The sequence below is a fragment of the Triticum urartu genome, chromosome 1A, assembly GCF_056163025.1.
Source record: "Triticum urartu cultivar PI428250 chromosome 1A, HENAU_Tu73, whole genome shotgun sequence".
Taxonomy (NCBI): Eukaryota; Viridiplantae; Streptophyta; class Magnoliopsida; order Poales; family Poaceae; genus Triticum; species Triticum urartu.
The window spans coordinates 92906469-92930332 of NC_141873.1; the positions used below are offsets into that span (position 1 = coordinate 92906469).

The following is a 23864-nucleotide window of genomic DNA, read 5'->3' on the forward strand; positions in this document are numbered from 1 at the left end:
TCTGATTCACGTGCACATATAGCACCGATTTGGTTTGTGGCCAACGAAACAATCGAATGAGGGACAATGTCTAAATTGTCGACGGTATCTAGATTAGTATATTGATGTGAGTAACTCAAAATTTTGACATAGGCTTGCGGTATATATTGAATGACGAAATTCATCATTCACGATGCATGATTTGAAATCTTCTTTCGCTGAATGGATCCTAATCATTATAGGTGCTTTGGTATGGAGCAAATGTCAGGTGCCATGAATAGTGGTTTATCTGATCGAGAAACTGGGTTGTGGGACATGGGACACTGATAACAAAAATGACATACCCCGCAAAAAAGGGCATATTTTAAGGGAGTGATTTTTGGACTTAGTTCAAGACATGGGACATGATCCCAAATCAATTGATCTATGTAAAGAACAATTAACTGACCAAGGGTGTTTTTTTACTTAGTTCGGGATATGGTCATTATCCCAAATCGATTGATATATTTTTCGTCTCCTGGTAGCCAATTAATATGAATTCGTGAGGGGTAGTTAAATTCAATGTTAAAACAAAAATATGTAGCGCCAAACTGGACAACGTAGTTGGGAGAAACAAACAAAAACACATCTGTGCACGTTGACATGTCCCCGTGATGGGCTTGGATGTTTACGGTCCGTGAAGATCCAAACTGCACCCCTTTTTCTTAGTACAAAACAAGAGAAAAAAAATCCGGTCAACACGTCAGCTGATCGCTAAAAAAGCTAACACGCGTTCTCTCCAGAAATTCCGCTCGTCAGTTTTCTCTTCCGCGAGCCCCGTCGCCAAAGCGCGGCTCTTATCCATCCTCATCCCCCACCCGGATACCACACGACCACCCCAGGATACGCCGCCGCTGCCGCCTGCGCGCCCACCGTCGCCGGATCCCCCTGCTCCCCACCGCCGGTATGCCCGCTCTCCCGCGCCACCAAGCCCCTGCTCAACTAGGACACGGGCGGCCATGGCGGGCGTCCCTCCACCACTGTCGCCGGCGGATCCCCCCCGTTCCACATCGCCAGACCCCCCGCGCGCCGCCGAATCCCCCGGCTCCCCTGCTCCACCAGGACCAGCGGCCATGGCGTCATCCTTCCTCCACCACCGCTAGCGGCCATGGCGGTCCAGCACCAGCACCGACCACTCTCTCGTGGTGGAAATCTTGACCTCTGACACTGCGCGAGCGCGAGCGCCCGAGCCACTCCGTCGTCGCCTCTGCTCCTCCCTGCTTGCGAGCACCTCCGCGTCCATGGTCGACCGCCTCCCATCGTCCTCTGCTTCGTCCGCCCCTTGGCTAGCCGACGCCCATGCCTCCTTGCCTTCCCATCCTCCTCTGCTCTGGCCGCCTCTTGGCTAGCCGACGCCTATGCCTCCTTGCCTTGGCCGCCTTTACCTCCTCATGTAGCCCGACAACCACCGTCCTTGCTCCACCTCGCCGCGCGACAGAAGCCGTCTCCGCCGCGCACGCCCCGGTGAGCGTCCTCCATCCTCCCGCGCAAGCCACAGCGGCCGCCGGCGAACGACAGAACGGGCGCTATGGATAAGAGGACTCAGTTTTTTTCTATAAATGAAGGGTCGCGGGTTGAATACCAATGAATACAGGGGCGTTTTTGCAAAAACGAAACGTTTACTCAGATTCTCACTAAAAATAGACTGCGGGTTGATTTCTAAAAAACGAAGGGACTTTTCTGCAAAAATGACGATGACGTACGACCAGAAGCGATAAGTGGTTTATTATTACAGTATATTATAGGGAAAGATTTATCAGGTCGGTTGGCAAGATTATCAGAATTGCTTCCACCGTGAACCGCCGGTACCACGCTTGCTCTCCATGAGAATTGCCAAAATTACCAGACACGCACAAAGCCAAGTCCCAATCAAGCCGTCAGATGAGACTACGAATCAGACACTATTTGTGAAGGTCAATAAGAAATTGATGATTAACGATATATCAGGTGGATCACCGCATCGTTCCACGACCCGGGAGCGGATTGTCTGCGGGCTCGTACTCCTCGGAAGACCCGCCCCGTTGACGACCCGAACTCTGAATCGCCCTGCTACCTCAACCCGCTGCTTCGCCGGCGCTTCGTCACTACCGCGCGCGCCTCCACATTATCAAATCGCCGCGAGCCGCCGTCATTACACGCTGTCGCCAGGTTGCAATAGGTTCAACCCCAAGTCATTGCCATGACCTGCTGTCGCCGCGGGCTGCCGCGCTTGTCTTCAAGCCGGCTCCTCCATGGCCGAGCCGCCTTCGAGATGGCGAGTTAACGCCGAGCCGCCGTCACTGTACGCCGTCACTGAAGCTCGCCGAGCCAAGACCGCCGTGGCCCTGCCGGGTCAACACGCCCGCGTTAAACCGCCGTGCGTTGCCGAGCCGCCAAGCGCACCACAAACTACCGCAGGATATTCATTTGAACAGGTATGGGATTAAACATTCGCATTGTGTTTAGTTGTAGGTTTATCCGTGGTATAAGTGTGAAACAAATAGTAGTTGAAACGTACACTCCATTTTAAACTTCATTGCAATTTAAATGAGTTATTTGACATTATTGTGATGAATAATACGGCCTTCAATGGAAATGATGGAAGTAACTCGCGTACTATTTGTGGGCACCAGGCCTTAGTGCCATTTAAATTTTAGCATCGCAATTTCAGGTAAGCTAGCTCCCTCCAGGGGTTATATCATGAAAATCTAGACCCATTTAAAAGCTCCTTCCTTTTAGTTTACAAGGTTGGCACATATTATCAGGTCAACTTTTACGATCGATTAGACCAGTGGTATATTTGGGTAAATAAAAATTTTATCCTGTAAATCACTTGTATTCATAAGAAATACGTGCGGTGCGTCCAAACACAACTTATTAATCATACTTGACCTATACCTATATTTGGAAGATTATGTTATTTTATAGAATATCACACATATACCTTCATACAACTTTTTTTCTAACTAAGTGCTAATGTTTATTGTATTTATCATCGAGGTGTTTTTTTCCATTCTCACTTTACTTTTACTTTATAAATGTATATGTCACAATGGTTTATTTCCCGGCCAGAGGGAATTTATCTAGATGACGTAGCTACAGTTAATATAGTTAATATAGTATGCATTCCATGATCTTGCTTTGCTCAGTTTATTTGACCCATTAGATTTCTTGGTAGGAATTCTCTTGCCATTGACCTTATTTCAAGTACACAATAACTACATGCTTGCAAACCTGTAGCATAGAAGTGCTCACTAATCCATCATCAGGGGAACAAGGTACTACTTGCTTAATTGCAATCTTTGCATTTTAAGCTAAATCAGCTCGAAAGAAATTGACATACTTTAGAATGTAGTACTAATAAAGATACATAAAGTTCATAAGCACGGAATATTTCTATATTTTAGATAACATAAAACAATATGAAATCATAAAGAAAGTAAATTAAATACAAATTAGTGAGGCATCACAATTATACAAAAAATGAAAACATACATACATAAATAGTAGTTTTTTTCAAATATGTCAAAAATAAATTTTAAAATTACAAGGTGTTCCACATGTGTATCTTGGAACGGATAGACTATTTTTCAATAAACTAGCCCGTGCAATGCACGGGTTGGCGTCTAGTGCTTCTAATTAGGGTAAATTGCATTTGCTTAGTTTACACATTATACCGGTGAATATGACATGCCTTCCTATTTTTGCTACACACTACATCTATGTGTTACCCATGTTCTTACATGAAACTACCTCTCTTCTGTATCCTGCATCAATCACTTACGATGAGACACCTTTATTCGTTGCATATTGTATATTATTTCTTGCATGTTGCTATGTATTGTTTCTAATTTGGTCAAATACATTTGTTAGGCCACCCTTTTAATTTGGCAGAGTGATATTTGTTTCATCTTTCATATGGTTTCTAGCTTGCATTGCTTCTAACCAGTTCAAACACCTTGTGCTTAGTTTACACTTTATACATCATACATGTCAATATGTCATGCCGTCCTGTTTTTCATACATATTCCATCCTCCTATCTTGCGGCTGCCTTACATGAAAATAGTGTTCGTTAGTATCATGCATCAATGAGTTCTGAAGAGCAAATTTTATTCCTTTTTTCTTGTGACTTTGACTTGACAAGGCAAAATCAAAAAAGAGGAAGGAAAAGAGTAAGGAAGATGATGATGGTGGTCCTGTGCATCAATGTAAACGAAGCATCTGTACGGATTCTCCTTGTAGTGCTAGTGCATTACAAGTTCCAAGTCTCCGCTCCCCTACTCCACCATCCAAGGTGCTTGCTCTAACTTGGCAGTGTGATATCTGGTTGCATGTTGCATATGTTGTCTAGCTTGTATTGCTCCTAATTAGTGTAAACTGCATCTGCTTAGCTTACACATGATACATGTGAATATGACATGCTTTCCTATTCTTGGTACATACTATATCTTTCTACCACACCATGTTCTTACATGAAACTACTCTTCTTGTGTATCTTGCATCAGTCACATATGATGGGACACCTTTAAGTTGGCAGTATGATATTGGTTGGCGTCTTGAATATGATTTATAGTATGTAGTGCTTCTAGTTTGATGAACGCCACCTATGACGAGGCAGTTTGAACTTGACAGAGTGATATTGATTGCACCTTCCATATGGTGTCTAGCTTGTAGTGCTTCTAATTTGTTGAAGTGCCTTCTGCTTAGTTACCACACAATAGGTGTGAATATGTCAAGCCATCCAGTTTTTCGTACATATTCCATCCTCGTATCATGACTATGCCTTTCATCAGAGTAGTGTTCGTCAGTATCATGCATGAATGAGTTGTGAAGAGCGAATTTTATTCCTTTTTCTTGTCGGTTTAACCTCAGAATGCAAAATTAATAAAGCGGAAGGAAATTTGTAAGGCATTGGATGATGGTGGTCCTTCCGCGCAACTGAAATGGAGGGTCTCTACAGATTCTACTCCGCCATCCTCCCAACAAGATTCGCAATACAACGCAGGCTAGATAGTCAACATAGCTGTGTAGATGATGAACACTTCTCCCCTACTCCACCATCACAGGTGCTTGCTCTAATTTGGCACTATTATATGTGGTTGCATGTTGCGTATGATGTCTAGCTTGCATTGCCTCTAACTTTGTTGAATTGCATCTGCTTACTTTACACATAATGCCTGTGAATATGACACGTGTTCCTGTTTCTTGAACATACTATATCTGACCACACCATGTTCTTACATCAGACTAGGGTTCTTGCATATCCCATATCGGTCACTTATGATAAGGCACCTTTAAGTCGCCACTGTGATGTTGGTTATGTCTTGCATATGATTTCTAGCATGTACTGCTTCTAATTTATTGAAACGCCAGACAGTTTGAACTTGGCAGAGTGATATTGGTTGCACCTTTCATATGGTGTCTAGCTTGCAGTGCTTCTAATTTATTGAAATGCCTTCTGCTTAGTTACCACATCATAGGTGTGAATATGTCACGCCGTCCTGTTTTTCGTACATATTCCATCCTCGTATCATGTGTTTTCCTTTCATCCAAGTAGTGTCGGATTCCGGGTTCTGGCAAACCCTTGAGGTTCGAACTCTGGGGTGCGCACGAAGATCTCTCTTTCCCTAGCTCACACTCGCAAGAATCTCTAGGCCTAGCTCACCGAACCCAAGGAACAAGTGACACGAGAGTTTATACTGGTTCGGGCCACCGTTGTGGTGTAATACCCTACTCCAGTGTGTGTGGTGGATTGCCTCGTGGGCTGAGGATGAACTAGTACAATGGATGAACGGACTCGTGAGGAGAGGTGTTCTTGAGCTCGATGAGCTAGTGTGTCTAAGGATGGTCTGAATGATCCGTCCCTCGATGAGCTGATCTTGACTACGGTGGTGGCTAGCCCTATTTATAGAGGCCCGGGTCCTCTTCCTAAATATATAGGCGGGAAGGGATCCCACAACGGCCAATTTTGAAGGGAGACAACTAGTACAAGTTATCCTGACAAAAGGTGGTCTTCGCCTGCCAAAGGCTCTGCTGGTGATGCCGCCGCGGGCTCCGCTGTGACCTCCGTCCTGCTGGTCTTTGTCTTGTTGCACCGATATGGCAACATTTTCCTGATGCCTCGGGACTCCTCGCCTGCGCCCGCCAATTTAGCACCAAATAGGAAACTGGCACCCTGCGCCTGCTGGCGCCCGCCTGGCCTTGGTCGTTATGGCTCACGTCACGCGGACCTCCCAAGGTGCCCCTTGCATAGATATCTCCGCTCCTCGGGAGCCAGCTTAGCGAGGCCGCCCCAGAAGAGGTCTTGGTGTCGTACGCCTCGCGAGGCTTGGACCCTCATGAGGGTCTTGATTGGTTGCTGGTGAAGATGGGCCGTACCAGGCCGTTGGTGGAGCCACGCCCTGGGCTGCTGGCAGGAAAGTCTGGGTACCCCCGTTCCCAGGACGCCGACAATAGCCCCCGAGCCCAAGGCGCGCTCGGACTTGTCTTCGAGGCGAAGCCAAAGGGAAAGTGCATAGCACCACAGGCCCCAACCGCTTGTGGCCCCGATTGACACATGGTGTTTGATAGGTCGTGGGAGTCTCCGCTTCCCCATGCTGGCTCGACAACTGCCCGACTTGACGAGACCCTGCTGCATGCAGAAGAAAACCATCATTACCTTAGATCATGGAGGCCGGCGGTTGGCCTCCCTCTGGCTATAAATGAGGAGTGCCATGGTCCCCCGACCTCCCCGGCCGCGCTTCCACTCGGCAGAGGTGCTGCCAGAATTCGTCGCGTGGTCGGACAACCCGGCTGGCACATGGCTTCAGCTTCCGTGGTCCTTTGCCGGCGAGCTGCCGGCCACGGGTCCTGGCGGCCTCTGGCTGCAGGCCGACGGCTGCTGCAGCAAGGCTTCATGGGTCGCGGTGGAGGTCTCCATCAGGGGCAACATAGCCCTAGCCCGCGGCTGGCAGACGTTTTCCCATGCTCGCGGCCTGGGTAGGCGATGCACCCTCCACTTCAAGTAAGACGGAGCCGCGACCCTCTTTGTGACGGTGTTCGGGCAAGATGGTCGCCGTGCCGGGTGCTGCCCTAAAGACAGCGAGGGTGACGGAGTGCTCGGCCTTGGCGATGGCCGTGACGAGGACGAGGGCGGCCTCGCCCCCGACGACGGCCGTTGTTCGTCTGGCAACGACAACTCCTCCTCCAATAAAAGCTCCAACAGTGGCGGCTATGACTCGTCGCCCCGTCACCGGGCTCGCTTCAAGGACGGTGGAGGGTCGTCTTGTCGCCGCGCCCCAGTGAAGCGCGAGGAGGGCTCCGGCTGAGTCCAGGGGGGAGGGGCGATCCTGGTGAGCATCCGCGTCATAGGAGCCGCTTTTGACAGTCTTTTCCTTTCCTCATGCATATCAAGAAACAAGTATGGGGCCCTGCGAGGGCATGTAATGAACCGCAGTGCTTATGCTGCTTTGTGCTATGTTTATTGTTCATGTGTTGTGTTATGACGTTCGTGCTTCATGTAGAGACAGAGGGGTAACTTAGCTGGATGCGCCCAGGGTAGCTTCCTCTCTCGTGTGGGCGTGCCCTTTGGCACCTGGTGAGCCCTCCTTGTTGCTGGATTGGGAGCCCTTGTCCCCGGGAGGCATCATAGGGCTGCAGAAATTGTTAAGACGTTCGTCGGGTGCCTTGTCCTTCCTTGCGCGAGGCCTCATGATCATGGCCCAGCGCACCATGTCGCGGTACCCGTGGGGCACGAACTTAGGGGGGTGCGCCAACTGCGAGCTTAATCGAGGGTGCCTCGCGAAGGTCAGGGGAGCCGAAGCTATGGAGCAACAGGGCTTTGGCAAGGCGTGTCCGTGGCTTAGGTTAGCCCAGCGCATGCACACACCTGCCCAGCCCCCGCACGAGGCACGCGAGGGAGAGCGCCGGGCAACTGCCGCCCTCCCTGGTGCAAAACAAAGAACCGAGTGAGGAAGAAGAGAAAAGAAAGGGTTCAACCGAGCAATAGAGAAACGCCAGAACTCCAAATTCCATAAAAAAGGGGGCGCAAACCAACTACAAAAAGCAAATGAACAGCCGCGTCTGGCACCTAGCCTAGTCTTCTCACCAGCGCAGAGCTAAGTGCTGCCACTAGGACATGGGAGGGAGCCCCCGAGGCCCGAGGGTGGCACTCCGAAGACTCCGGGCGTGTACAGCCCCACTCATTATTACGTGCGAGTGTCACGAGAAGAGACCTTCACATGCACTAGGCCTTGCTTCACGGGTAGAACTTCCGGAGGTGCTGGATGTTCCAGGCATTCTGGATGGGGGTCCCGTCCTGCGTCTCCAGGCGTGCGGCACCAGGCCTGGAGAGGCGGGCAATCCTAAATGGGCCCTCCCACATGGGCGACATCTTATGTATCCCTTTCCTGGAGAGCACCCGCCTCGGGACAAGATCGCCCACCTTGAGCATCCTGGATCGGACATTGCAGCAGTGATACTGTCACAGTGCCTGCTGGTACCTTGCCGCTGGTAGCGAGGCTTGGCAGTGGCGTTCCTCCCCCAGCACAAGGTCCATCCCCCACATGGTGTCCTGATGCGTCTCATCAAACGCCAGGACCCGCGTGGAGCGATGCCTGACCTCGTGAAGGAGAACCGCTTCTGCTCCGTAGATTAGGAAGAACAGGGTCTCACCCGTTGGCTTGGTGGCGGTGGTGCCGATGGACCATAGGACAGACTGGAGCTCGTCGTGCTAGCCCCTGCCGCAGGCTTCGAGCTTCTTCTTGAAGGTCCTAGTCTTGAGGCCTCTCAAGACCTCCGCGTTGGCGCGGTCGGCTTGGCCATTTCTCCCGGGGTGTGCTACTGAAGCGTAGCAAATCTGCGTTCCAAGGTTAGCACAATATGTCTTGAAGAGATTGCTAGTGAACTGCGAGCCATTATCGGTGATGATGCGGTTAGGGACCCCAAACCGGCTCACGAGGCCCTTGATGAACTTAACTGCCGACCCAGCTGGGATGGTGCGTACGGCTTCCACCTCTACCCACTTGGTGAACTTGTCGATGGCAACGTAGAGTTAGCGGTAGCCCCCAGGCGCTCGACGGAACGGACCCAGGATATCCAGCCCCCAGACCGCGAACGGCCACGTGAGAGGGATAGTCTGGAGGCCCTGGGCCAACTGGTGGATTTGCTGGGCATGGAACTGGCAGGCCTCGCAGCCCCTTACCAGCTCAGCTGCATCGTTGAGTGTCGTGGGCCAATAGAACCCGCTGCAGAAGGCCTTGCCAACTAGGGTGTGCGACGACGAGTGATGCCAGCAGTCCCCGACGTGTATGTCAGCTAGCAGTTCGCTCCCGTGCTTCCTAGAGATGCATCGTGAAGAAAGATCGTTTGGTCGTTTTCTGTACAGCTCACTGTCCTGAATGCAGTACGTCATAGCTTGCTGGGCCACACGCTCCGCGTCCTCCTCTTTCTCCGGCAGTGTCCCCCGCAGCAGGTATGCCTTGAATTCTTCAGTCCAGCACCCCTCCTAAGTCTCAAGCGCAAGGAGCGGGCGTGCTCCTGAGGTCTGGCCACAGGCGGGAGCTCCTGAGGTTGGTGGTGGGGGGAGCTCCTCCTAAGGCGGCATAGGCTCCGCAGCCGGAGGGGCTGTTGAAGGCTTAAAGAGCCGCTCCCCGAAGACGCCAGGCTCCTGGGGCTGTCTCCTTGATGCCCTCTTGGATATATCATCCGCATCCTTGTTTGTGCCCCGAGGCACATGCTGTAGTTCTAGGCCCAAGAATTGCTTCTCCATTTTGCGTACCTCCATGAGGTATGCCTCCATGTGCTCGTCCTGAGGCTCGTATACTTTGTTGGAGAAGTTGACGAGGAGCTGAGAGTCACCCTTGATGGTGAGGCGCTTCACCCCCAAGGCCGCCGCAGCCTTGAGGCCGGCGATCAAACCTTCATACTCTGCGATGTTGTTGGAGACCTTCTCGCCCCGCTGGAAGCAGAGTTGCACGGCATAGTAGAGTTTGTCCTGGGTGGGCGAGATGAGCATGGCTCCAGCCCCCGTGCCCTGGCGTGCGAAAGCGCTGTCGAAGTACATGACCAAGCCGTCTGGCGCTTCACTTCCTGGCGAGAGGGATCGGTTCTCGCCTGCTTCAGGTTCCGGAGCGTCGGTCCATTCTGCCACGAAGTCGGCGAGGGGCAGCCCCCTTGATAACCTTGGTTGTGCTGAACTCCAGCTGAAACGCCTGCAGCTCGATGTTCCATTCGACAACTCTTCCCGCTGCGTTGGGGCTCTAGAGCACGCTCTCCAATGGGTAGGCTGAGATGACCTTAATTGGGTGGCCTTGGAAATAATGACGTAGCTTGTGTGAGGCCACCAGGAGCACGAGCAGGAGCTTCTGCGCATGGGGTGTCGCGCCATTGCGTCCCGTAGTACCGTGCTAGCGAAGTAGACCGGGTGCTCGACGAGGGCGAGGGCGTCGGTGGAGCCTCGTGGCCTCTGGGGGTTGTGGCGCCTCCTGAGGTAGGGTGACCATAGGAGCTTGGTTGTCCACCATGGCCTCTGCAGGCCCAGACACGCCGTCTTGCGGGGTCTGATCGTCCGTGGATGTCGTCATGGCTTTAGTGGTGCCGTCCTGGCACCACTTCATCCCGGTTGGAGGTACGGCATTACACGGCGCATCCTTGGCCTGGCGCTCCTCCTGGGCAGCCACCAATACCGTGGTGGCTGAGTGGGGCGTGACGGCCAGGTAGAGCACTAGGGGCTCGAGGGGTCGAGGCGCGACCATCACCGGACGGTTGGTCAAATATCTCTTGAGGTCTGGAAACGCCAGGTCGACCTCTGGGGTCCACTCGAATGGGCCCTTCTTCTTCATCAGCTTGAAGAACGGTAGGGCGCGTTCTCCCAGCTTGGAGATGAAGCGCCCCAACGAGGTCACATAACCCACGAGCTTCTTCATTTCCTCGCGAGTTTGGGGCGGGCTCATGTCTTCTATCACCTTGGCCTTCTCCGGATTTTCCTTGATCCCCCTGTGCGATATGAGGAAACCCAGTAGCTTGCCCAAAGGGACGCCGAACACGTACTTCTCTGGATTGAGCCATAGATCCACCTGGCACAGGCTAGCGAAAGTCTCCTCTAAGTCTTGTATGAGGGTCCTCGCCTCCCAAGATTTTACCATGATGTCGTCGACGTAGGCCTCAGCGTTCCTCCTGAGCTGCTGGCCCAGGGCGATGTGCATCAACTGCTGGAAGGTGGCCCCAGCGTTGCGCAGCCCGAACGACATGCAGGTGTAGCAGTATACCTTGCACGGGGTCAGGAAGGCCGTCTTCTCCATGTCCTCCAGTGCCATCTTGATCTGTTGATAACCCGAGAAGGCATCTAGAAAACACAGCAGGTCGCATTCGGCGGTGGAGTCGACGATCTGGTTGATGCGCGGAAGTGGGAACGGGTCTTGAGGGCAGGCTTTGTGTGAGGTTGGTGAAGTTGACGCACATACGTTCCTTCCCACCTTTCTTGGGCACAATGATGGGGTTCGCCAGCCACTCTGGGTACCGGACCTTGCGGATGACACCCGCAGCTTGTAGCTTGCGGGTTTCCTGGATGATGAAGGACCGCTTCTCCGTGGACTGTCGTCGCGCCTTCTACCTCACAGGATGCACATTGGGGCACACCCTTAAGTGATGCTCGATTACTCCCCTTGGGACCCCCACCACCTGCTTGGGCTCCTAGGCGAATACCTCCTTGTTCGCACGCAGGAATATCACTAGTGCCTCTTCTTGGACGGGATCGAGGTTGGCGCCTATGGTGAAAGTGGCTCCCGAGGCCCCATCTTCCTCGAATGGCACTTGCTTGGTTTCAGCCCGATCTTGAGTGAACAGCTGCTTCTTTTTTGCTGGCGCGGCCCCCTCAGCCCCCGGGGCGGCTTCATTGGCTGGGCGTGCCGCCGCGACGGCCTTGAAGGCGAGCTTGAGAGTCGTCGAGGCTTCCTTGGTGTCCCCAGTCATGATGAGAACGTTGCTGCTCCCTGGCATCTTCATGAGGTTGTAGGCTGGATGGGTTGCTTCCATGAACTGAGCTAGGGCAGGGTACCTGAGGATGACATTGTACGGGAGGCCGATGTGGACGATGTCGATGTCGATCAGCTCGGTGCGGTAGTAGTGGCGGGTACCAAAGGTGACCGGGAGGCGTATATGCCCCAGGGGGCTGGTGGAGCCGGTGCCGACTCCAGAGAAAGGCTTGGTGGGGCGGAGCCGACCGTATGGTACGTGACGCAAGCCGAAATCTTCCATGGATAGCATGTTGAGGCCGGCTCCTCCATCGATGAGGGTCTTGGTCACAGCCACGTTGCAGATGGTGGGTGTGCAGAGCATTGGGAGCGCGCCTGAGCCCGTGGTGATTGCTGGGTGGTCCTCCAAGATGAAGGTGAGGTCGGCCTGGGGCGCCTCCCAACCTGGGGGAGCCCCCTGCTGCACGCGGGCAGCGCCCACCTGGCAGATGAACTGCTTGACATGGTGATCCATGGGTGGTGCCCGCGATCCACCAAGGAGGGCTGCTACGGCATGGGGCGCCTGTACCGCGAAGCGCGCGACGAAGAGATCGCGCAGCTCCTCCCAGGAGGCTACCGATGATCCTGGCAGACTGAGAAGCCAGGCGCGTGGTATGCCGGTCAAGGCCAGGGGGAACCAGTTGGCCATGACCTGACTGTCGCCTCCGGCTTCGAGAACGAACTCCTCGTACGCCTGCAGGAAGGCCGCTGGATCTGCCGCGCCGTCGTAGCGGGGCGGCATCTCTGGCTTGAACTTGCATGGCCACTGCACCTATCGTAGAGCGAGGGTGCATCCGCAGGGGCCCGCCGGCCTAATTGTAGGAGCGGCGCCTGCCATGGGAGCGGGATGAATCAAGCGGAGAGGCGAAGCTTCGGCGCACCCCTACCTGGCGCGACAAATGTCGGATTCCGGGTTCTGGCAAACCCTTGAGGTTCGAAATCTGGGGTGCGCACGAAGATCTCTCTCTCCCTAGCTCACACTCGCAACGATCTCTAGGCCTAGCTCGCCGAACCAAAGGAACAAGTGACACGAGAGTTTATACTGGTTCGGGCCACTGTTGTGGTGTAATACCCTACTCCAGTGTGTGTGGTGGATTGCCTCATGGGCTGAGGATGAACTAGTACAATTGATGAACAGCCTCCTGAGGAGAGGTGTTCTTGAGCTCGATGACCTGGTGTGTTTGAGGATGGTCTGAATGATCCGTCCCTCGATGAGCCGATCCTAACTACAGTGGTGGCTAGACCTATTTATAGAGTCCTGGGTCCTCTTCCCAAATGTTTAGGCAGGAATGGATCCCACAACGGCCAATTTTGAAGGGAGACAACTAGTACAAGTTATGACTGGTCTTCGCCTGCCAAAGGCTCTGGTGGTGACGCCACCGCGGGCTACGCGGTGACCTCTGTCCTGCCGTCCTGCTGGTCTTGATCTTGCTGCACCGATATGGAAACCTTTGCCTGATGCCTCGGGACTCCTCGCCTGCGCCTGCCCCATTAGCACCAAAGATGAAACTGGCACCCTACGCCCGATGGCGCCCGCCTGGCCTTGGTTGTCATGGCTCACGTCACGTGGACCTCGCGTGGTGCCCCTTGCATAGATATCTCCGCTCCTCGGGAGCCAGCCTAGCGAGGTCGCCCCAGAAGAGGTCTTGGTGTCGTCCTCCTCGTGAGGCTTGGCCCCTCGCGAGGGTCTTGAGTGGTTGATGGTGAAGATGGGCCGTACAAGGCCGTTGGTGGAGCCACGCCCGGGCCGCAGGCAGGCAAATCTGGGTACCCCCATTCGGAGGACGCCGACAAGTAGTGTTTGTCAGTATCATCCATGAATGAGTTCTCAAGAGCGAATTTTATTCCTTTTTCTTGTCGGTTTGACTTCACAATGCAAAATCAATACAGCTAAAGGAAATTAGTCCGGCAATGGATGATGGTAGTCCTTCAGAGCAACTCTAACACAGGGTCTCTACAGATTCTACTCCGCCATCCTCCCAACAAGATTCCCAAGACAACACAAGGCTGCACAGTCAACGTAGCTGTGTAGATGATGAGCACATCTCCCCTACTCCACCATCACAGGTGCTTGCTCTAACTTGGCACTATTATATGTGGTTGCATGTTGCGTATGATGTCTAGCTTGTATTGCTTCTAACTTTGTTGAATTGCATATGCTTACTGTCGGTGTCAAAACCGGCGGATCTCGGGTAGGGGGTCCCGTACTGTGCGTCTAAGGCGGATGGTAACAGGAGGCAGGGGACACGATGTTTACCCGGGTTCGGGCCCTCTTGATGGAGGTAATACCCTACGTCCTGCTTGATTGTTCTTGATGATATGAGTATTACAAGAGTTGATTTACCACGAGATCAGAGAGGCTAAACCCTAGAAGCTAGCCTATGGTATGATTGTATGTTGTCCTACGGACTAAAACCCTCCGGTTTATATAGACACCGGAGGGTGCTAGGGTTACACAAGGTCGGTTACAAAGGAGGAGATATACATATCTGTATTGCCTAGCTTGCCTTCCATGCCAAGTAGAGTCCCATCCGGACACGGGACGAAGTCTTCGATCTCGTATCTCCATAGTCCAACAGTCCGGCCAAAGGATATAGTCCGTCTGTCCGGAGACCCCCTAATCCAGGACTCCCTCAGTAGCCCCTGAACCAGGCTTCAATTACGATGAGTCTGGCGCGTAGTGTTGTCTTCGGCATTGCAAGGCGAGTTCCTCCTCCAAATACACTACGGAAGAGTTTGAATACAAGGATAGCGTCTGACCCTACAAAATAAGCTCCACATACCACCGTAGAGAGAATAATATTTCCACAAATCTAATCTGCTGACATGTTTTGGTAGCATGACATCACGCCACGGCCCGGTCATTATTTGAACCATAACGCGAGGCGGTTTCCTTGACACGTCTTGTCAAAGCAGAGATCGTGTTCCCCTTATCACGAGATTCTCATTAATACGAACGTGAGTAACCCAACCATACCTGTTGGTATGACTCTTAGATCTTAGGTAAGTCTCAAACGGCCACGAGGAGGACGCCTGATATTCACCCTCTTTATAAAGGGGACAAGGTTTTTTCTTTTTTCCCTCCCGCGCTCAATTGAATCCTTCCCCCGCCTCGAGTTCTAACACCAAAAGCTCAGGTCAGGTGCTTCGGACCTTCAATCATGTCCGGATCCAGCCTTCAAGGCCGGTGGATGCCTTCCTCTGTCACGGAGGAGGACATCAAGAAGTTGAGGGAGGCCATATATCTGACCGCCGAAATTTCGCATAGGCTGCCGGCCGGAGGGCAGGTCGTCCCTACTTCCGAACCCAACGAGAGCGTTGTGTTCGTCTCCCACTTCCTCCGTGGACTAGGCCTCACTCTGGATCCCTTCGTTGGGGGTCTTATGTTCTAACGGGCTGGATTTTCATGATCTAGCCCCAGATTCCCTTCTTCACATCTCGTCATTTATTGTCGTATGTGAGGCCTTCCTCCGCATTACCCCTCACTTCGGCCTGTGGCTCAAGACCTTCGATGTGAAGCCGAAGACGGTCGAAGGGCAGTAAGCAGTGTGCGGAGGTGCTTTAATAAGAAAAATTGCTGACGCTCCATGGCCAAAGGGTTCCTTTCCAAAGGTGTCCAGATTGTGGCAGCGGGAGTGGTTTTACGTCACAGCTCCCCGAAGCGCCAAATGGGTAGCTGCCCCCACCTTTCGCTCGGGCCCCCCACCACAACTGATGTCATGGATCAGCAGGGGGCTGAGTTGGGGTCCAGCCAAGGACGTGCCAATGCTGCAGAGCCGTATCCGAGATCTCTTCGAGGGAGATTTCAGTCTGGTTATGGTAATGCAAGTTATGCTGGTTCGTCAAGTCCAGCCTTGCAAACGCCGCCCCCTCCACATGTGGGAATTCAACTCGGAAGGACCGCGCACTATTCAGCATTTCCTCGGCATGACGCATGAGGAGATGTACAAATCGTTCTTCGGACCCCAAATAGAGTGTCCGGACACCACCGAGGACGTGGGCCTGAGCTGCAACCGCCCCGCTGCCCAAGTAAGTAATCCTATGGCCGAACGCACTGTCCTTTTATTTATCATGACATCATTCTGAAGAATTGCTTTTTGACTAGGACTGGATAACAAAGGCGAAGATGATCCGGTGTTCGGCCCCCCTTCCTGAGGGTTTGGGCAATCCGGTGCTGGAAAAGATGCTCGAGCCAGCACCTTGCCTAGTGCCCTCAAAGGAAGATGAAGGGGGGAATAAAGAGGGCGAAGGCGGGCCTCCTTCGCTACCTATTCCAACCGAGGGAATGAGCGCCTCCGCGAGGGAGGATAACCAAGGGGAAGAATCTGACATCCTCTTTCCCCGGGGAAGGAAGAGGGCTACCTCTGAAGATCCGGAAACTAAGGTTTCCAAACGGGAGAAGAAATCTTAGCCAGAGGGTCCTGCCTCAGATTGTATTCTTGCCGCACAATGTCCGCGCGGGGATCAGCCCTCTACCGAGTTGTAAGTAATTAAAAAGTACTTAATAGTGAATATATCCTTGTCACACCCTAGCTAGTTCATGCATTAGAGTGATTGCATCATGTTTAAATTTCCCAGAAAAATGAAATGGGGATGATATAACCCCCAGCACCCCCCTTGGAACAACTAGGGTTTACTAAAAACTTTTTCAATGAACCTGAAATGCCCTTCTAAAAAGTCCACCCTTTTTGTTTTGGGTTAAACCTTTGACAAAAATGGTGCACACTTTTCTAGGACATCTTAAGGTCATTGGATTAAATCATTACGATTTGAATTTGGGCAATTTAAATCCTATAAATATTTTAAAATGCCCAAATAACCCTGAAAGTATTTTTAGGCTGTTGAGAATATTTTCAAATGTGCCTCTGAATATTTCCAGGTTTTTCCTAAATGAAATAGTATTTTTACTATTTCAAAACACAGAACAGGAATAAATAAAAAGAAAAGAGAAAGCAGAAAGAGTAGAGGCTTACCTGACGCCCACCTAGCAGGCCCACCTGCCGACCCAGCCCAGCCACCACTCCAACGAGCTGCTTGGCTTGGCCAGGCAGGCAGGCAGGTGCTCGACGCCGGCACCTGCGCGTGCCACGCAGCTGGCCGCCGCCCCGCTTCCTCCCCTTGCAGCGCTACTGCCCTGGTTCGGTCACACACACCTCCCCCGAGCTCGCAGACACGCCTCTCTCTCCCCAGCTCCTCTCCCTCGCTCTCCCGCACAATGGCCGACGCTGCCGCGCCCGCGCCACCGTGCTAACCGCGTCCGTCGTAGTCCCCGTGCCGCGTCACCGTGTCCACTAGCTCCGCCGTCGTCGACTACGTCGAGCAGACCGAGCCCCGAGCGCTCGCCCGCTCTGGAGTCGCCGCTGACCCCGTCTCCCCCAACTCCGGTCGCCGAGACCGCCATCGTCACCCCGCTCAGCTCTGGCCTTCCCCGAGCCCGCTTCGACGCTTGCTGCAATCGCCGTGAGCCCAGCTCCGTCCTCCCCCTCTCCATTAAGTCCCTCCTGCACCGTGTGCAACGCACCACGCTCACCCGAGCACCCACCGCCGCCGAGCTTGTCGCCGACGTGACTCCGGCCACCCACCGGCCACACCTTTGCGACCAACGCACTCACCGCACCCGCATGAGCCCGTAGCACCACTCCACGCGCCTCGCCGTGCCCCATAGCCTCGGTTTTCGACCTCGCCCAAACTCCGGCGACCGCCAAGGTCGTCGCCGGCGACGTTTCCGGCCACCCTAGCTCCACCCACTGCCACCACTCGATGCGGCTTGCTCCCAGCTACGCGTAGAGCCTCTCCGCCACGCAAATGGTCGCTTGTGGGCGTTTTCCAAAGCCCTCCGCCACGTCTGTCGTCATAGGCGTCAAACCGCCGGTGAGTTGACCTCGTTTGACCTGGGGTTTAACTCCCCTGGGTCAATGACAGGTGGGCCCAGAGCCCTGCTAATTTTAGTTTAGCACTAATTAACTTTTAGTTAACCCAATAGGTCACTGACAAATGGGGCCCACCAGTCAGGTTTGACCTGGGCTGGCGCCTTTGACTCGCTGATGTCACAGTGATGCAGTGCTGACGCAGTTAATTATTTTTGGATTTATTCTTATATAGGAAATTCCAGAAAATAGCCAAAACTTCTAAAAATCATAAAAAATCAACCATAGCTCCAAATCAAACAAATTATATATGAAAAATGATCAGAAAAATTCAATATTTCCATCTGTAATGGTTTCATGCATGACAAAACACTTTAACCTTACTCTTTAGGTGAAACAAGCTAATACACTTATAATACATAAGAACTTAAGCTTCCGTTTGAATCTTTGATTCAAATGGACCCATTTCAACTTGTTTCCCATTGCATTAGGCAGGACACCTCATTTTGCCATGTCATAGCATGCATCATATTGTTGCATATTGCCATGTGTTGATTATTTTCTGTGGTGTCTTTCATGGTAGGTTCTGCCTCCGAGGATATCTCAGAGTATCCAACTGAAGGGCAGTACCCTACTACTACTCCATCAGGCAAGCAGCCCCATTGATCATATCGATACAAACCCATGTTCTCGCTTCTGCTCTCACTTACTGCATTAAGAGAACAACGTTTCAAACTGCCGTGTGCTGCGGTAGTTGAACCCTTATCCTCTGCATGACCTGTCATTGCCACAGTAACTAGATGAAACCCACTAGCATGTGTAGGAGTTGATTGAGCCATGTATGTGTTTCCTACCTTGCTATGCCTGCTATGCTTAGAGTTGTTTCAGGTTAGGTTCATCTGGGCGATGGGCTAGAGTGAAATGATTTCATCTGGGCGATGGGCTAGAGTGAAATGATTATGTCGGTAATGTGAGAGATGTGTTGAACATGATTTGGTAAAGGTATCGATGAGAGGCCATGTAGGAGTACATGGTGGGTTGTTTTATTGAGGCCGTCCCTAAGAACTGAGACCTGTATGTGTGATTTAAGAATCAGCTACTACCATACATTGGGCCCGAAACCAATGGACCCTCTCGGCTTCTTAATCACCCTAGTACTCTGTCCAGGAGTTGCAACTAGTTTCTGGTGTTTGTAGGTTATGTGTTGGCGGCCATGCGTAGCGCTGACCATAGGGGTGGGCTATGATGCGGTAGATACACCGTGGCCGGGTATGCCGGGCGCCCGTTTGGCGTCTCGGGACCCTATTCACATCGTTCGGGGCCGTATGTGGAAACCTCGGCCGGACTCCCTACGGATGGAACCTGGATAGGCGATAAACCTGGACTAGAGACTTGATTGTTTAGGTAGGCCGTGGCTGACACCCTCGTTGGGCTTCCGCTTGAAGGTTGCCGAGTACATGTCGTGTAAACGACGGTAAGTGGTGAGAGCGTGTATGAAGAAGTACACCCCTGTAGGGTTAACATCATCTATTCGAATAGCCGCGTCCGCGGTAAAGGACTACTTGGTTGCCTATACAGTTCATAGACAAGTTAACGGTTACTACTAAAAGACTCAAGATAAGTGTGAGTACCGAGGATGGCCCTCTCGTAGGATGACGAGGGAGGATCCCCGGTGGAGTATTGTGTTGGTGATTAGTGGACTCATGTGCGAAAACTATTTTACTAGTGGTGTCTCGTAGGATAGCTTAGCCAAGAGTCAAAGCTGGCTTGCTGCAATAACTCCACCACCTTCTTGAGAATGAGCATGTATAGTAGGTTCTGTTGTAAGACTTGCTGAGTACCTTTGTACTCATGTTGCTTTAATTACTGTTTTCAGACGACAACACTGCCCCCTCCGATGGGTTTTATGTAGACCTCGACGTCGATGAGTAAATTGCCACCCAGGTGGTGATCCTGGCCATGGAGGGCCTATGTAGATAGACAGGCTTCGACAAGCCTCCTTTCTTTCTAGTGTCTGTACTCAGACTATTTGCTTCCGTATGTGCTTGTATGCTTGTATGACTTGAGTGTCCGGTCATGTGACCCCTACCTGTATGAACATGTTATGTATGGCTCTCTGGAGCCTTTAAATAAAGTACTTGAGTTGTAGAGTTTTGTTGTGATGCCATGTTGTATTTGCACATATCGAGCATATTGTGTGTATGATTGAAATGCTTGGTATGTGTGGGATCCGACAATCTAGTTGTTTATCCTTGGCAACCTCTCTTATGGGGAAATGTAGTCTAGTGCTCCTCGAGCCATAGTAGTCTGCTACACCCCGGTTCACCGGAGTCCTGCTAGCCCAACAGTACTGCTCAGGACACTTGACTGGCCAGCATGTGTTTCACTTCGTTCCTATGTCTGTCCCTTCGGGGAAATGTCACGCGGTGACATCCGGAGTCCTGCCTAGCCTGCTACAGCCCGGGTTCCCCGGAGTCTTGTTAGCCCAGTGCTACAGCCCGGATTCACACGTTGTTGACCGACATGCTTGATGTGATTCATGTATGCCTGTCTCCATAGGTCTGTGCCGCTTTGGATTCTCGACTAGCCATGTCGGCCCGGGTTCTCTGTCATATGGATGCTAGCGACACTATCATATACGTGAGCCAAAAGGCGCAAACGGTCCCGGGCCATGGTAAGGCAACACCCGTGGGGATACCGTGCGTGAGGCCACAATGTGATATGAGGTGTTACCGGCTAGATCGATGTGACTTGGAATCGGGGTCCTGACAGCGTTGGCATCAGAGGCAGACTGCCTGTTGGTTCGTTGAGCCAAACTGGTCGATGTCGAGTCTAGAAATGCTTTAGTTATATGTAGGGGAATTGATTGTGGGAGGGAACGTAAGGCTCTTTTTACTCCTTTACCTTATGCCCTCTGATCTGAGTCATTCTCTTCTCATTCAACGTGGGTTAAGGACTAGGCTCTCTTCTTCTATCAGGTTCACGTTTTACTAATCCGTAGTAGCTTATAGGATTGTTGTTACCAGCCTCAGTACAGTTTCTACTACTTTTAGTATGTTGTCAGTTGAATCAGAACCTTGATATGATGTTGTTGAGTGGTATTGCAAACTGTTGTGGATGTCTCAAATCTTTTTCTGAGCATTTACAGCTGTTATGTTGTCCGATTTTCCCTAGAAAATTCTAATGCCTTTGCATTATTCTGTGCTTTCAGATGGCCACCCGTTCCCAGAACCAAGTGGTTCGTCTAACCCGGTGCCTCGATGTGCCCGGCTACACGGGCATATTGGTTCGAGTGATGGTTGAGTCAGGCTATCGGTGGTATCCGGAATATACCGTCGAGGAGCAGTTCAGAGATTTCAACTAGAGCCAGTACCTTTGTACCGTCAGGATATATCCCTCTTATCCTGGAGCCACTGAGCCCCTTCATTGTTCCTATGGACTTGGGGTCACTATTGAGATGTCTGTGCAGGATGCAGCCTATTCAATGATGACTATCATTCAAGCCAGGATTGCCTTGCTACAGAACACTGATTTCCGTTACATGCCAGCCTCACTTCCTGGAGCACAGGGGTACTATCAGGCTTTGTACTATGACTCTACACATGAGGAGTCACTACTCCGCACCACTGCCGAGATGCTCGAGGATAAGGACCGCGAAAATCGGGCCTTGCGTATGGAGCTTTTCCACACTCGTTCTGATCATTGGGCCACTTTGACTCGGTTTGCACCCGCGGTGCAGGTAGGATACATGGACATGAGGGACCTGTACCCTATACGGTCTGGATTGCCAGATTGTATGGAGTGGCGCGATGTAGGAGGAATCACCCCTCCTCGTGGTCCCCGTCTGCTACCGCCTGTGGGACCAAGGCCACAACCTAGTCCCTATGGTCCGCATGCTCCGCAGGACCGTCTGTTCCCAGATGATCATGTTCCACTTCCAGGCTTTGGTTGTGACTTTTATGAGGATTACTACGGAGCCGTCTGAGCTAGTAGTAGTTTCTCTAGTATTGTAATAGTTGTATTCTCCACAGTCCTGCGTGACCGTGGGATACGACTTGGTGTGTATCACGCTCTGGAGGTGTAGAAAAATAATGTATAGGAGCTTGGAATGCCTCCGATGAGATGTAATGTTTTTCACCGTAGTTGTACTCTAGCATGGGCTTGTACTAAACTATGTACGGTGTGTATGACCAATGGTATATATATGGCAGTTTCTATATTACCATGTCATGCAATGAACATCTTAGCATTCCATGTTATCCATTACATTCTGCACTTCCTTGCTAAGTTTGTGCCATCCTTGTCTAAACCGTTGTCTTGTTTTTCCTAGGATGGTCAACACCTGCAGCAACCCTGCTGCCTCGGAGCAGGGGGAAGCCAGTGCAGCCATGGGTGAAAATATTCCTCACCCGCCTTCTCTGGCCGAAGTTATGCTGGAGGCGGAAAGAAACAAGCATGAGACTAACCGCTTGCTAGAGCGGATTGAGCAGAACACTGCACGCCATCAGCGAAATGACTTGGTGTCAATCAATGACTTCATCAAGTTGTACCCACCAAAGTTTAATCATTCTGTCGAGCCCCTCGACGCGGATGACTGGCTCCGCAGCATCACACACAAGCTACGTTCTGCTAACGTAGCCGAAGCTGATAAGGTTACCTATGCTGCCTATCACCTCGAAGGCCCTGCTAGCCTTTGGTGGGAAAACTTTGAGGCTATGCGCCCGGTCGGCCAAATCACTACTTGGGCTGAATTCAGTGAGGCTTTCCGTGAGCACCACATCCCGGAAGGTCTCACAGATCGTAAGAGGGAAGAGTTCTACAATTTCACCCAAGGAAGACTGACTATGGATGCATATAGTCGTGAGTTTGGGAATCTGGCACGATATGCTCCTGAAGAGGTATCCACCGACGCTAAGAAGCAGGCAAGGTTCCACAAGGGACTTAGCCCTGAGCTTCGTCGTGATCTTCGTCTGCACGAGTGCACCTCCTTTCAGAAGTTGGTCAATAAAGCCATCAGTGCTGAGACAGGCCAGTCTGACTATGACGCTTCACACAAGCACTCTCGTGATTTTGGTTCTTCATCCGGCTCTGGATCTCAGAAGCGCCGGGTGTGGATTCCAAGCACGGCACTGCCACCCAGGTTCATTCTGAGGCCATCCTTTGAGGCGCCTCGGCCCAACCAGCAGTTTGCACCGTCTAAGACCTATGGTGGCCCCGCTGTTAATGCTGCTCCACGCCCCAATGTTGTGATATGTTTCAAGTGTGGAGAGCCGGGTCACTACAGTCGAGAGTGTCCCCAGAATAACAACCCCAATCAGTCTGGAAAGTTCATTGGCCGTGGTAAGCCAGCGGGAAAGACCTTCTACGCCAAGCCAGCCACCACTGCACGTGGCCATGTTAACTATGTCTCGGATGAGGAGGCTCATGAGGATCCTAACGTCGTCCTTGGTGCGCTCCTTGTTAATTGCCATCCAGCATCTGTTCTTTTCGACACTGGAGCATCTCATTCATTCATATCTGAGAGCTATGCTCGATTGCATAACACGACATTCTGTGACATGCCCACTACCATGGAAATTCAAACCCCTGGCTCTAGATGGCAAACTTCTAGAGTAAGCCATGGGAATGAATTTTTTGTCGATAGACTTGTCTTCCTTGCATCCTTAATAGCTCTCAAGTCCTCGAACATAAACATCATCTTGGGTATGGACTGGATGTCAGCTCATTATGCTAAGATTGATTGTGCCACTAGAACCGTTCAACTTACTCACCCATTGGGCAAGACAGTCAATGTCTTAACTCGAGTGGCCAAGCACCAGCTTTACTCCCTAAATGCCAACCCCTTCCAGACCTTGAAGATATTCCGATAGTCCGAGACTTTCCGGATGTCTTTCCAGAAGAACTTCCAGGTGTTCCACCTGACAACGATGTCGAGTTTGTGATAGACCTTGTTCTAGGAACCGTTCCAATTTCTAGGAGACCCTATAAGATGGCACCCTTAGAACTAGC

At 51.8% G+C, this 23864-nt stretch overlaps 1 long non-coding RNA gene across 4 annotated transcripts; it reads left to right on the forward strand.

Annotated features, from left to right (window-relative positions):
• Positions 1 to 621: 621 nt before the first annotated feature.
• On the forward strand, positions 622 to 22042 carry LOC125549539 (uncharacterized). Of its 4 annotated transcripts, none has more exons than XR_015599149.1 (5): positions 622 to 2432; positions 4143 to 4292; positions 4871 to 5064; positions 13949 to 14270; positions 18439 to 19992. It is a non-coding gene; the product is annotated as an uncharacterized LOC125549539 (long non-coding RNA). The 4 variants fall into 4 exon arrangements; XR_015599151.1 differs by having other exon boundaries at positions 4907 to 5064; XR_015599153.1 differs by lacking the exons at positions 13949 to 14270; positions 18439 to 19992 and adding an exon at positions 21067 to 22042 and having other exon boundaries at positions 624 to 2432.
• Positions 22043 to 23864: the final 1822 nt, after the last annotated feature.